The sequence below is a fragment of the Lissotriton helveticus genome, chromosome 10, assembly GCF_964261635.1.
Source record: "Lissotriton helveticus chromosome 10, aLisHel1.1, whole genome shotgun sequence".
NCBI lineage: Eukaryota > Metazoa > Chordata > Amphibia > Caudata > Salamandridae > Lissotriton > Lissotriton helveticus.
In genome coordinates, this window is record NC_136071.1 from 1,085,534,571 (window position 1) to 1,085,547,633 (window position 13,063).

The following is a 13,063-nucleotide window of genomic DNA, read 5'->3' on the forward strand; positions in this document are numbered from 1 at the left end:
TCATTGGAAGTGCTGCCGTAAACTGCTTTTGGGGGACAAGCATAAATGTCTGTCAACATTTCCCGCCAGAGAGCCTGGAAAAAAAACCTAAAACAAGCAGTCGCCATTATCAAATACCTGATGGATGTGTAGTGCTTACTGGCTCACTGAGGGGGCCCCCTGGAGTGCGGGGCCCACGCAACACGGGGGCTGCTGGGGCCTCTGTTACACCCCTGAATTAAACCAGGTGTAGGGAAGCAGCCCTTTATGATATGGTCACCCCACACATTTTGCCTGGTAACTGCACTGGGATCCTGCTAAACAGGTCCCCAGTGTCAGAGCTCTTTCCCAAAACATTACAATTGTTTCCCCAATTGGCAAAACCTTGAGCACCCTCTGCAAGTCCCAAGTGATTGGTACCTCTGGTATATATGGCCTGAGGTACTACAGAGGGTCCCAAAGGGCAGCAGCACAAATTGTGCGACTCTAAGAGACCCTTCACCAATCACATGCAAGTCTGCCATTGCATGCTGCGTGTCTTGGTGCAGACACAACTGAAACACAACATGTCACACATCCCTGTGTAATATATAAAAAGACAATAAGTCCGTACACACCATGTTTTTCACAATTTTTGCTTGTTTTAAGAAATGCTGAAAGGCAGAATGTTGTCTGTGCAAGCTTGTTGTGTGCTCTTGTCCATACAGCACATGAAAAAATCCAAACAAACCGGTGCATCACTTTGCTCCAGTTACAAGCTGCCCAGCATTTGCCGTGAGTTCGCTCAAATGAAAACATAACTCCAATATTTCTTCCAGCCGAATCATATTTACTACAATATCAAGTATTCACTCTGGGCCCGATGTAGGTAGGCATTTACCGGTCGGTAACGGCCGAATTCGGCCGTTACCGACCACTAAATGCCTTTTCCAATGTAGGGGGCATGTATTTACAGATTCTGTATTTTTACCGAATCTGTATTTACCGAATCGGTAAAATTACCGAATTGGAAAATACAGACTCGGTAAAAATACAGAATCTGTAAATGCAGATGTAGGTGGCGCTTTAAACAATGCCACAGGCCCCTAAGAATTTGTTATTTACCGTGTAATACTATTGCATGGTAAATAACTAATTCAGGTGTACATGCACATCTGTGCATGTACACCTGTGCCATGTGACACACAGACATGCCCTTAGGGCATGTCTGTGTGCCACATGGCACACAAGTCTGACATTGGGGTGCTACAGGGTGTCAAAGTGACAACCCGTTCCCCCTGGCAGGATTTGGTATTTACTGATTCGGTAATTACCGAATCGGTATTTGCCATTGATTCCTATGGGCTTCAAGGCCCATAGGAATCAATGGCAAATACTGATTCAGTTTTTACCGAATCGGTAAATATCGAATCTTACAGATTCGGTAGTTTAAAAAGAAAAATTACCTACATCTGCCTACTTCCAATTTACCTACTCTTAAATACCGAATCGGTATGATTCGGTATTTAAGAGTAGGTAATTCGAGATTACCTACATCGGGCCCCCTGTCTTTTACTAGGGGGTATAAATCCAAAGTATTTGCATACACTGATGACATTGATGTAATAATATCTAATCCCGAGACGGCTATAAATGAATTAGAAACTGTGGCAGAAATATACGGTCGGGAGTCAGGATACCTAATGAATAAAACGAAGATACAGATAATATGTAGTGACAATATTTCCTTTCAGGCCACTTGGTAAGTAGCCACCGCTACATTTTTGAGGATAAGGATAAATCCAAAGGTAGAGATGATTACTCAGATTAACTTTGACCCGCTGATTAGTTAAATGGCATTTGATTTGAGGCATATGAATGCACTACATTTGACTATCATTGGTAAGATTAATGTCCTTAAGACTGTAAAGTTACCTAAGATTTTATATTTGTTTAGGGCCCACCACGTGGAAATGGAAGGTTGTATATTGAAGACATTGGACTCTATTATTAGCAATTTTATCTGGCAGTAGGGCACGACCAGGGGAACCCTGATATTTCTTACTCTCCCTCAAACCCGAGGTGGATGGGCAGTCCCTAATTTCACTTTTTACTGCTGTGCCACGCCGTTACAACAAATGAATATACTTTTTTTCAAAAGTGGCTCCAGTGAGGGGATTGAGGACACTCCAACAACATATGAACTGCCACTCGAAGAGGGGGCAAGGGCTTTGCTACTTCATCAACTAGAACCCAGCTATTTTAACCACTTGGCTGCTAAGGGGTGTGTGCGAGGTCCATTGACTTTCCATTGAAATCAATGGAAAGTCCATGACGAGTTACCCTTGTCATTAGCGCTGAAGGGGTTAAGAAGGTGCGATTTAAAGTTATCATCAATATCTGTAAGACCTGGGTAAAATTCCGAAAGCTTAGGAAAATAGAAAGATACTCTAGGTATGCACCACTCTGGTGATCAGCTTTTTTCCCTCCTGCATTTTATGATATAATGGCGAAACAATGGGAACAGCGTAGCCTGGTAACAATTGGAGATATCCACGCAATAAATCAATTGTATGCTTTTCTATGAATTGCAGAGAGAGCATGATATTCCCAATAGGTCTTATTTTAAATATCTCTAAATAAAGTTTGTTTTTTTAATAAACATGGCCAGAATCCCATTGCTTGAAGCACTTGGCAAGTCTGATAAAACATCTATATGGTATAATGTTCGATCAAGTACCAGACGATATAAACGAAACTGAAACAAAGTGGGATAGCAAACTGGAGAATGCTGATATTTATACAGATATGTCATTAGAATCGGCAAAAAAACGAATCTCTCAGCTAACCTGAAGGTGCAAGATTTTAAGACGATCTTTAACTTATATTTTACTCCAGCTATTTATTTATTATTTATTATTTAAGTTTATAGAGCGCGACAGCTACCTAAAAAGTGTTTCCCGGCGCTAGACAGGCAAGTTACTTAGAGTCACCATTACACCAGCTGCTGAGATTATTTATTAAAAAGCCAGGTTTTTTTTTTCAGAACAAGTAAAAAGCCAGGTTTTGATGGCTCTGCGAAAGCGGACATAGTTGTTTCCAGTACGGATACTCAAAGGCAGTTAGTTCTAGAGAGTGGGGCCTAAATGAGCAAAGGACCTTCCTCCCATTCTGGCGAGTCTGGTTCTGGGCACAGAGAAGTAGGCCATGTACGAGGATCTCAGAATGCGTGAGGGAGTGTGGGCATGAACAAGGGATTGCAGATAAAGGGGAGCAGAACCAGCTTTAATTTTGAACATGTAGCTCAGGGTCTTGAATTTGATACGACTCTCGACCCTGAGCCAGTGAAGATCACAAAGAGATCCAGAAATATGGCTGGATCTGGGAATTTTACACAGTAATCTTGCTGCAGAGTTTTGCACTAGTTGCAAATGTCTTAATACTGCCTTATTGGCCCCAAGGAAGAGAACATTTCCGTAGTCCAGACGGGAAGTTATAAGGGCATGGACTACGGATTTCTGGGTGTCGCACGACAGCATCCAAATGATTTTCTTTAGCCATCGCAATATGGTGAAGCAGGTGGCCGAAACCTTGTTTGCTTGATGTTGCATTGTTAGAGCTAAACTATTTAATTGGAAAAAAAGGGAGGACAATAAGTGTCCCATATGTGGGATTGGTCCAGCTGAAGTGGCGCACATGTTTGTATTTGTATTTGTATGTGGATTTATGAAGCGCGATTGCTGCCCGGGTGCGTCCAAGCGCTGAGAACCAACAGAGGGTACTAGTGAGGCAGGAAAACTGGTAGAGCATTACTGTGGGGAATTAAAGAGGAATGTTTTGAGCTGTTTCCGGAATGAGGAGAGGTTAGGGTTTGCTCTCAGATGGAGGGGTAGGGTGTTCCATGTCTTGGATGCATTATGGGTGAAGGTCCTGCCGCCAGATCTGGCTTTTTTTATTCTGGGTGTTGTGGCCATGAAGGTCTGGTTAGATCGAAGGTTTCTGCTAGGTTGGTAGTGGGAGACTAGGTTGCGTGTGATTATGGGGCCAGTGTTCCAGAAGGCCTGGTGAGCAATACACATGGCTTTAAAGTGGATTCTTTGGCGGACTGGCAGCCAGTGTAGTTTGATCAGACCATCTCTGACAGATTGTCGGCGGGGGAGTTGCAGTAGTGTACGTGCTGCACAGTTCTGCACAATTTGAAGTCTCTGCAGTGTATAGTCTGGGGCAGCAAGGTAGAGGACGTTGTTGAAATCCAGGCGGGACTGGATCAGACCCTGGATGGCTACCTGTTTGGCTTCCATGGGTAGAAGAGGGAGGACTTTCTTTAGAGCCCTCAGAAGACCGAAACAGATAGCCGAGAGTTTGGTGGCTTGAAAGCCAAAGGAGAGGGATCTGTCCAGCCACACCCGAGGCTCTTGATGTTGTCCTTGGGTGCCGGGGGGGTACCCAGACAGGGTGGCCAGAGGGCGTTGAATGTGTTAGGGTCAGCGGGGCCCAGAAGCATCAGCTCTGTCTTGTCCCCGTTCATTTTGAGTAGTGAGGCGGACATCCAGCTCTTTACTTCTTCCAGACATTTTCTGAGCCCTCCTCCTTTTGGCATGTTGGCCTCCTGCGCCATTGAGACCACCAGCTGAGTGTCGTCCGCGTAGGATATGATTTTAACTCCAAAAGGACGGACAACCTCAGCCAGTGGCCTCATAAAAATGTTAAAAAGCGCAGGACTTAATGAAGAGCCTTGTGGTACTCCGCATCTCAATGGCCTGCTAGTGGATGTTGACTCGCCATCAAATACCCGAAAGGATCTGTCCTTCAGGAAGGACTTGAACCATAGCCATGCCTTATGTTTGATACCAATATTAGTCATACGGTCAAGCAAGATGTCGTGGCTGACCGTGTCAAAGGCCGCACTTAGGTCAAGGAGGATCACTGCCACTGATCCTCCTTGGTCCAGGATGTTTCTGGATTCCTCGGTGACCATGAGGAGAGCGGTTTCGGTTCCATGCTTGGGTCTGAAGCCTGTCTGGGTAGAATCCAACAGGTGGTGATTTTCAAGGTAGGCGACTAGTTGGCCATTGATGTATCTCTCTAGGACTTTGCTCAGCCAAGGCAATAGGGAGATTGGCCGGTAGTTACTGAGGTCTGAAGGGTCCAGGCTAGGTTTCTTTAGCAGGGCTCGGACCATGGCACGTTTCCATTCCGGCGGGACCGTGCCAGGGGTGATGGAGGAGTTCAAGAGATCCATTATGATGGGCAGAGTGACCTGGGATGCTGACATGACAATGTCTGGCGGGGCTGGGTCGACAGGGGAGCCTGATTTAACTTTCCGCGCCACCGATTCCAGAGACGCGAGATTGAGAAGGGGAAACTGGTCCAGTGTAGGAGGGGGCTGAGATAGGGGGGGTGTCAGGGTGGAATTGGTCTGAGCTGGGGGGGTGGTAGGTGGGGGGGAAGGATTGATAGATTTTATTGATTTTTTGGAGGAAGAAACTTGCCATCTTGTTGCAGTGTTCTATAGATTTGGTCTCAGGCAGGCTAGGTGGCAACTTTGTAAGATTGTTCACAATTTGGAAAATTTCTCTTGGTTTTGATTTAGCTAAGATAATTTTATTGGTAAGGTGTGCTGCTTGGGCGGTTTTGATTTCTTCTTTATATTCTTTGATTAAGTTTCGATATTGCGTTTTATTTCCTGGTGAGAAATAAATACGCCATTTCCTTTCGGCTTGCCTACATAGGCGTTTCTTTGCCCTAAGGGCTTCTGAGTACCAGGGGGCGGATTTATGGGGACGTTTAATTGTGGTTTTTCTTTCGGGAAGGGAGTGGTCGAGTGATTGAGTGATCCATTCTTCGTATGTCTGGTTTGCTAGGCAGAGGTCATCATTGTGGAGAGGTGGATTGCTAGCCAGTTTGGAGGTCCATTTTTCGATTGGGAGGCGAGACCAGGGTCTGGCTATTCTTTCTGTGGGTCTGATGGTCAGAGGTCTAGGAGTGGTCCAGGAGAGGGGGACTAATAGATGATCAGTCCACGGGAGGGGCACTGGAAGACTGGTTTCCAGCTCTACGCAGTTGGTAAATATTGGATCTAGCAAATGACCCTTAACGTGGGTGGGAGAGCTGACAAATTGGTTTGGTTGCAGCGCTGCTAGGTCGTCTGTAAGTGTAGTTGCAGTATGGTCTGCTGCAGAGTCAAAGTGAAAGTTAAAATCGCCTAGCAGCGTGAAGTTAGAGGAGGTGCTAACTCGTTCCGCTACAATTGATGCAAGGTGGTTGTGAAATTGCTTGGGGGGCCTGGGGGACGGTAAATTAAAGTACCTGAAAAACAGTTGTTAGGGGAGAGTTCGAGGCTGAAGGCTAAGCTCTCGCAGTCTGGGATAGTTTATGAGATGACTCGACAGAGGAACTGCTCTTTGTAAATGATTGCTACGCCTCCTCCTCTACCCTTAGGCCAGTCCTGACGAGTGATTTGGAAGCCAGATGGGAGGGCTGTTACCAGGTCCGGGTCTGAATCCGTGGTAAGCCACGTTTCCGTTAGGAAGACAATGTCAGGCATACGTTCTTCCATCAGGAGGGAAAATTCCTCCCTATGTTTCGGTAGAGATCTACAATTTAGCATGAACATGCGGTACTCGTGGGACTGGTCTAAGGACGTCTTAGGTTTGAGGGTCGATTTGCAGCTAGGGCAGATCTGTGGGAGTTTTTCTACGTGTAGCAGATGCTGGCTGCACTTCCTTTGATGAGACCTTAGGTCGAGAAGAGTAGCGGCACTGTAGTGTCTGGGTTTTGCGGCTTGGGGTGTAGGGGGGATGGCCCTAGGCCCGGTCTCGGCGCGGACGAGCGCAGACGAGCTTGCCTTCCACATACACATGTTTTATTGTAGGAGGTGAGGTGAGGGGGGCGTGGCCTCGAGGGGGGGCGTGGCCTGTGTGCACGCAGGTGATGACGGCGGCTGAGGGGCTTTGCGGGAGGGCCGCGGCTGCGATAGGGTCCGCAGCGCGGTGTACCAGCGTGGCAGCTCAGTCCCTTTCTGGGCGATAGAGAGGCAGGTAATTTAAAAAACACAACAACAATTTTCGTGACTCTCAAGTGCAAAATAGATGAAAAGTATGTATTTTTAAAATCTCAGCAGTAAAAGCTCCCGGCTTCCGCCTCAGGAGTGCTAGTTCTAACAGAGCGCTCGCATTCAGCGCCAGTTATATCGGCGAGGGGGTGTGGCCTCAAGAGGGCGTGGCCTCGAGGGGGGCGTGGCCTGTGTGCACGCCGGTGATGGTGGCGGCTGAGGGGCTTTGCGGGAGGGCCGCGGCTGCGATAGGGTCCGCAGCGCGGTGTACCAGCGTGGCACCCCAGTCCCTTTCTGGGCGATAGAGAGGCAGGTAATTTAAAAAACACAACAACAATTTTCGTGACTCTCAAGTGCAAAATAGATGAAAAGTATGTATTTTTAAAATCTCAGCAGTAAAAGCTCCCGGCTTCCGCCTCAGGAGTGCTAGTTCTAACAGAGCGCTCGCATTCAGCGCCAGTTATATCGGCGAGGGGGCGTGGCCTCAAGGGGGGCGAGGCCTCGAGGGGGCATGGCCTGTGTGCACGCCGGTGATGGCGGCGGCTGAGGGGCTTTGCGGGAGGGCCGTGGCTGCGATAGGGTTCGCAGCGCGGTGTACCAGCGTGGCAGCTCAGTCCCTTTCTGGGCGATAGAGAGGCAGGTAATTTAAAAAACACAACAACAATTTTCGTGACTCTCAAGTGCAAGATAGATGAAAAGTATGTATTTTTAAAATCTCAGCAGTAAAAGCTCCCGGCTTCCGCCTCAGGAGTGCTAGTTCTGTTCTATGACTGTATCAAATTTTTATCTTTAAAAAGGGACATAGAGAAGTTTTGGAAGAAGATACTTGGTAGGAGGCTTGGCCTGACTCCTTTAGGACATGACAATAGTTTAGGGCTGTACTATAGCCAGATCTACTTATCTTTATCTCTTTTACAGTTGTCAAACTACTGGTAGCAACTAGATGGAAAGACTCTGATTCCTCAGCATTTCAAACTTGGCTGTCTCCTTTAATTGCCATCTATAATCTAGAGCGAACGCTATATAATTATAAGGGACGTCAAGCGAGGAATTGAGGCAAAAAGATCTGGATCCCAATATCAATATGACAGGAAAGCAAATGAAGGAGTCTGACTGTAATTTCACGAAGGGAATATCGATTGGTAGAAAAGGATGATCATTATAATCAACTGCTATAACAACCTATTTTTTATACATTAAGGGTATAGGCCCTCGCTTCCTATTTTTATACATGCAACTTGCTAACTGTGTAATGTATTAATCATGGTATTATCAGTATTTCTTTACAATAAAGCTGATATGTATTTGTACAGTTCCTCTCTGATCAATAAACAAAAAAAATCAACAACAATCTGTGTTCTACAGCATGCATGTACACGCACATCACATGGAGTTAGTATGAGTTGATATGCTTCTAGGTAGCAACCCATACAGGAAGGTTGGGACAGACTATTAGCTATGTTAAGGAGCACATGCTCTAGTCTGATTTTCATTAGGTGCTCTATGTTATAGTGTCTCAGGTATGTCGATGCGTAATTCTTAGAGAAGAATCCAGCAGGTCTGTTAAATCAGAGGTAGCTAGCCACACTCTGTCTATGTTTCATCTACCTGGCAATGAGTCAATCTATGCTGCAATGAATGTGGTCATGTGTCATAACAGTGCCATAACAATGAAGCATTGCTGAGGCATATATGTGTACTTGCTACAAAACACTAATTTCACGTAGGTGATTGGCCATAGATTTGACTCTCTTGCATGTTGCATGCTATTCCCCAGGGAGCATTACCTCGATGGACCATGTGTACCAGTCCTTGTGTACACAACATCATAGATCCAAACATATCTTCCTATGCACATGGCTACATGGTAATGAGGTCTGACACTGCCATTTCCTGTACCTACAAGGCCAAAAAGGGGGTATTTACCATTGCTATCTTAAAGGACGTACACCTTTTTCATGATGGTTGATCATGATACATTACATAGAGGTAATTTGTGTTGGCAGGCCATGCAACTGGTGCTGCTAATAGTAAATAATGCATGTACATTATGACAATTGCGACAAACAAGCTTCGTCAGATTCATGTGTCATTCCTTTCCAACAGACATGACCCCAGAGCAGGAAAAGGCATTTTGCATCTGCCTGAAGAGATACAGACATATATCACATTTCTCATGGCCTTCAAGTGCATGGGGCAGAATTGTGAGAGAACAAGGGCAGCAGGGACCTTGAAGTTGTGACCTCAAGGACAGGAATCTACGACAGGGGAAGCAGCAGGCATCAAGTGGAGGATACCCATCGTGGGTATCCAGGACGAGTTCCAGGATTCTCCACAGCCCCACCAGTAGTGGCAACACAGCCAGTCACCACTACCTCAAAGCTGCCAACTGAGATAGAGAGAAAGTTGCTGAAGGGCAGAAAACAATAATCTAAAGCTGGCAGGAATTCAATTGCTGACTTTACAGAAGACTGCGTACCATATTGAGTATAAAATGTCTTTCCTCCATCCAACTTTCTGGCCTTCTCTAGTTCTTCTTGAATGTTTTCATAGTAAAGACTTTAGCATATGTTAGGATAGTTGGTAGCATAGTGGTAGGGTAGGGCAGTTTTAGTGGTTTTAAAGATCTTGCTATTCATCTGTTTTTAGGTGTGGTGTTAATGTTTGGTCTGTGTAGAAAAAGGAAAACACAAAAACCTTCAAAAATAAAAAAGTACAAAAATATATATTTGTTTGGGTTTTAATGTTTAGGTAGTTTGTGTATAGCAGTAATTTGTGTTAGACTTGTATGCACATGTGTTGTAAGAGGTTGGGGGTTGATGTTTAACCTGTCTGTTGTGGTATTGGATAAGTTGATGTTAGGTAGTTTAGGTTCATTTTAGGTTAGGATAATGTAAGTAAGTGCCAAGCTCGTGCCAAGCTACCAAGGGGGTGAGTAGGGGTTATCTAGTGTGTACCCCTTTACCCTGACTAGAAGTAAGGGTCCCTATTTGGACAAAGATAATTACCTCTGCCAACTAGAGACCCCCAGATCTAACATTGGGGGCAGCGGTGGGATTCGAACTTGTGTTTGCACTTGACCCACGAAGATTGGTGAACATCACTAGTTTAGCGCAGATCACTACGCAACCACATACTGAACTTTTTGGTTTTTGGGTCTATTTTTGCATAATGCCCAGTAAGCGTCATGTCTCAGAAGGGGAGTCCAACAAATGAGAAGGCAGAATTGGAATTTCATATTGAGGATCTGTATTCTAACAAAAAGGATGAGCTCAATCAATTTTGCAAAGATTATGCTTCCATGAGACGCATCTACAGGAAAGATGTAACTGTAGGAAGCCTTGAAGGCCTGGTGGGCGGCTAAAGAGGCGGAGGAGGCAGATGCTGAGAATAGAGAGGAGAATCTTAGAAGGGATGGATTTAGGTCACATGATCTGCCAGTGGGATGGACCGTCCTCAAGGGCTGGTAGCAACCGCAGAGCTCCAAATTTACGATATCCTATTGAGAGAGCTGAGCTCAAGCAAGCTGTAACAAATACAGGGGTTCATTGCTATGACTAAAAGGTGTATCACATGTAAACACCTTTTACAAACATCATCAGTAACTAGTTCTGTTACGAGAAGGACCTATGCAATAAGGCAGCTCAACATTATTTATGTGATTCAGTGCCAACGGTAAAGCTGTAAAAAACAATATGGACAAACAGTGAAGGGCCTCCGTACACGATTCAAGAACCACAAATTGGAAATAATTAATAAGAAAATAGACCAGCCTGTAACTAATCATTTTAACCCGTGTGTGAGGGAACAGTGTGACCAGTTTGGTCAGGTGAAACTAAAGTGGGGTCCAGCCTTGCCTTACTCCAGCGACCCACTGTGGTGTGTAAAACTGTTTGGAGGTCAGGCGGCTTCCCACTATGGACTAAAAACTACCAAGACCAGAATGCACTATGCAGATATTCTCACTGTGGTCGGGACATAAATTCAAACACTGCAAGTGTGGTGGAAGCCTGATGCCGCCTTTTCTCTGCTGAGATGCCAGTGAACAAGGGCTAACTAAGCCTGAAATGCGTTTGGCCAGAATCGATGATGGAAGGATGATGTTGTTGCCCAACTTACCTGCCAAATAAAAAGGTTAAAAACACGCTTGTGTGCGGCACCTCTATTGGGAGCAATCTTCACTTGGATGCATAGCGGCCTGCTCGGACAGCGAGGTGCCCCGCTGCGGACGTGCAGCTCCTGAAACGCTGATGAATCATGGTGCGTGAGGGAACAGCGTGACCAGTTTGGTCAGGTGAAACTAAAGTGGGATCCCAGCCTTGCCTTGCTCCAGCGACCCACTGTGGTGTGTAAAACTGTTTGGGGGTCAGGCGGCTTCGCACTATGGACTAAAAACTACCAAGACCAGAATGCAGTATGCAGATACGCCCACTGTGGGCAGGACATAAATTCAAACATTACGAGTGCGGTGGAAGCCTGATGCTGCCTTTTCCCCGCTGGCCAGTTAACAAGGGCTAACAGCCTGAAACACGTTTGGCCAGAATCGATGCTGGAAGGTTGATATTGTTGCCCCACTTACCTGCCAAATAAAAATGTTAAAAACACGCTTGTGTGCGGCGCCTCAATTGGGGGAGATATATATATATATATATATATATCTACAGCGCTCTCAGTTTAACAACGTAGCAAACAGTAAATCCCCTCGCACATACGAGCAAAGTGTTGTCTCAATAACATTGAGACACGTGAAGTGACTATCAATTTAAAAGCAGAGACTATCAATTTAAAAGGGCGTTGGGAAGTTTGCACATTGGCAAAACAAACTGAGACTCGTAATGCAACAGCGCATGATTGAGAAAAAATAAAAGAGACATAATTAATTGCCATGGAGGAGAGAAAAGCTAGACGCAAAACAGAAATGGCGTATTTGTTCACAACTACAGTCCAACCTCGAACAGAGAGGGGCCAAATAACACCATCTAATAGCTATAATGCCAAACTGAGACATTGGGAAAGGTTATCTAAAAAAGAGATAAATAAGTGGTGGGAACTATTGACCTTGCAAAAATATGTAGAGGTGAAAAGGATTCCAAGGGGCCTCCGATTGACACTAATGCCGAGCCACCAAGACACCAGTGGTGAACTATTGCAGGAATGGGGTGAACACCTATTAGATCCCTCAACAGGCCTTATGATTATACTAATTAAACATACGGACAAAGCATTGAAGGAAATAAGAAAATAATTAAAAAATGTGGAAGAAGAACTGGATAAACTTACCTTGACTGAGGAACAACAAAAATTAAAGTCTGATATCCTAAAAAACTTGAACAAACATGAAGATAGAGTGAAACAGCGGAAACAATTCAAGTTTCAAAGAGACAAAGCAGACTTCGAGGAAGGCAGAATTTTCACGTTTGGGAAACAATACGAAGCAAAGAAAAACAAGAAACAAAGTGAGACAACCACTCAGGAAACATCCAGCTTTGATTCCCTATCTAGTACGGACATAAGTGAAACAGAGGAGAACCCATAACAAGCCACCGAGATGAGAAAAAAGACACATTTTTTAATGGAAATGAGAATGGCACTGGAACAGCGAAATGCAAACAAACAGCCAAAAAGAGGTAAAGGCAGGGGGTGTAACAGAGGAGGAAGAGGAAGACCAGAAGAGGCCAGAGAGGTCAGGGAGGAGGCAAAAACAGACACCTGGTCAAAAGAGAGATTGAGACAGCCTCGGAAATAGATATACAAGACCACAACACACTGGAACTAACCATAATTAATCTGTCTTCTAGGATTATGACACCAGCAGAAAATGAAACACTTCAGAAAGGCCTGAAGTTCTGCCCCACCTAACACCTTAACATAGTGGAAACAAGAATTGATCTGTATAAGAAGCTCAAATTAGCTAAGATAAATGCAGAAAAACAAGAAAAGAATAACCTAAACACTGCCAACCACGAAACAACCCAGTTGCTTGCCGAAGATGCAGAAAGCCTAAAGACATTGATGACAATGGGCACCACATCCTATTCCCAGGAAGAACAA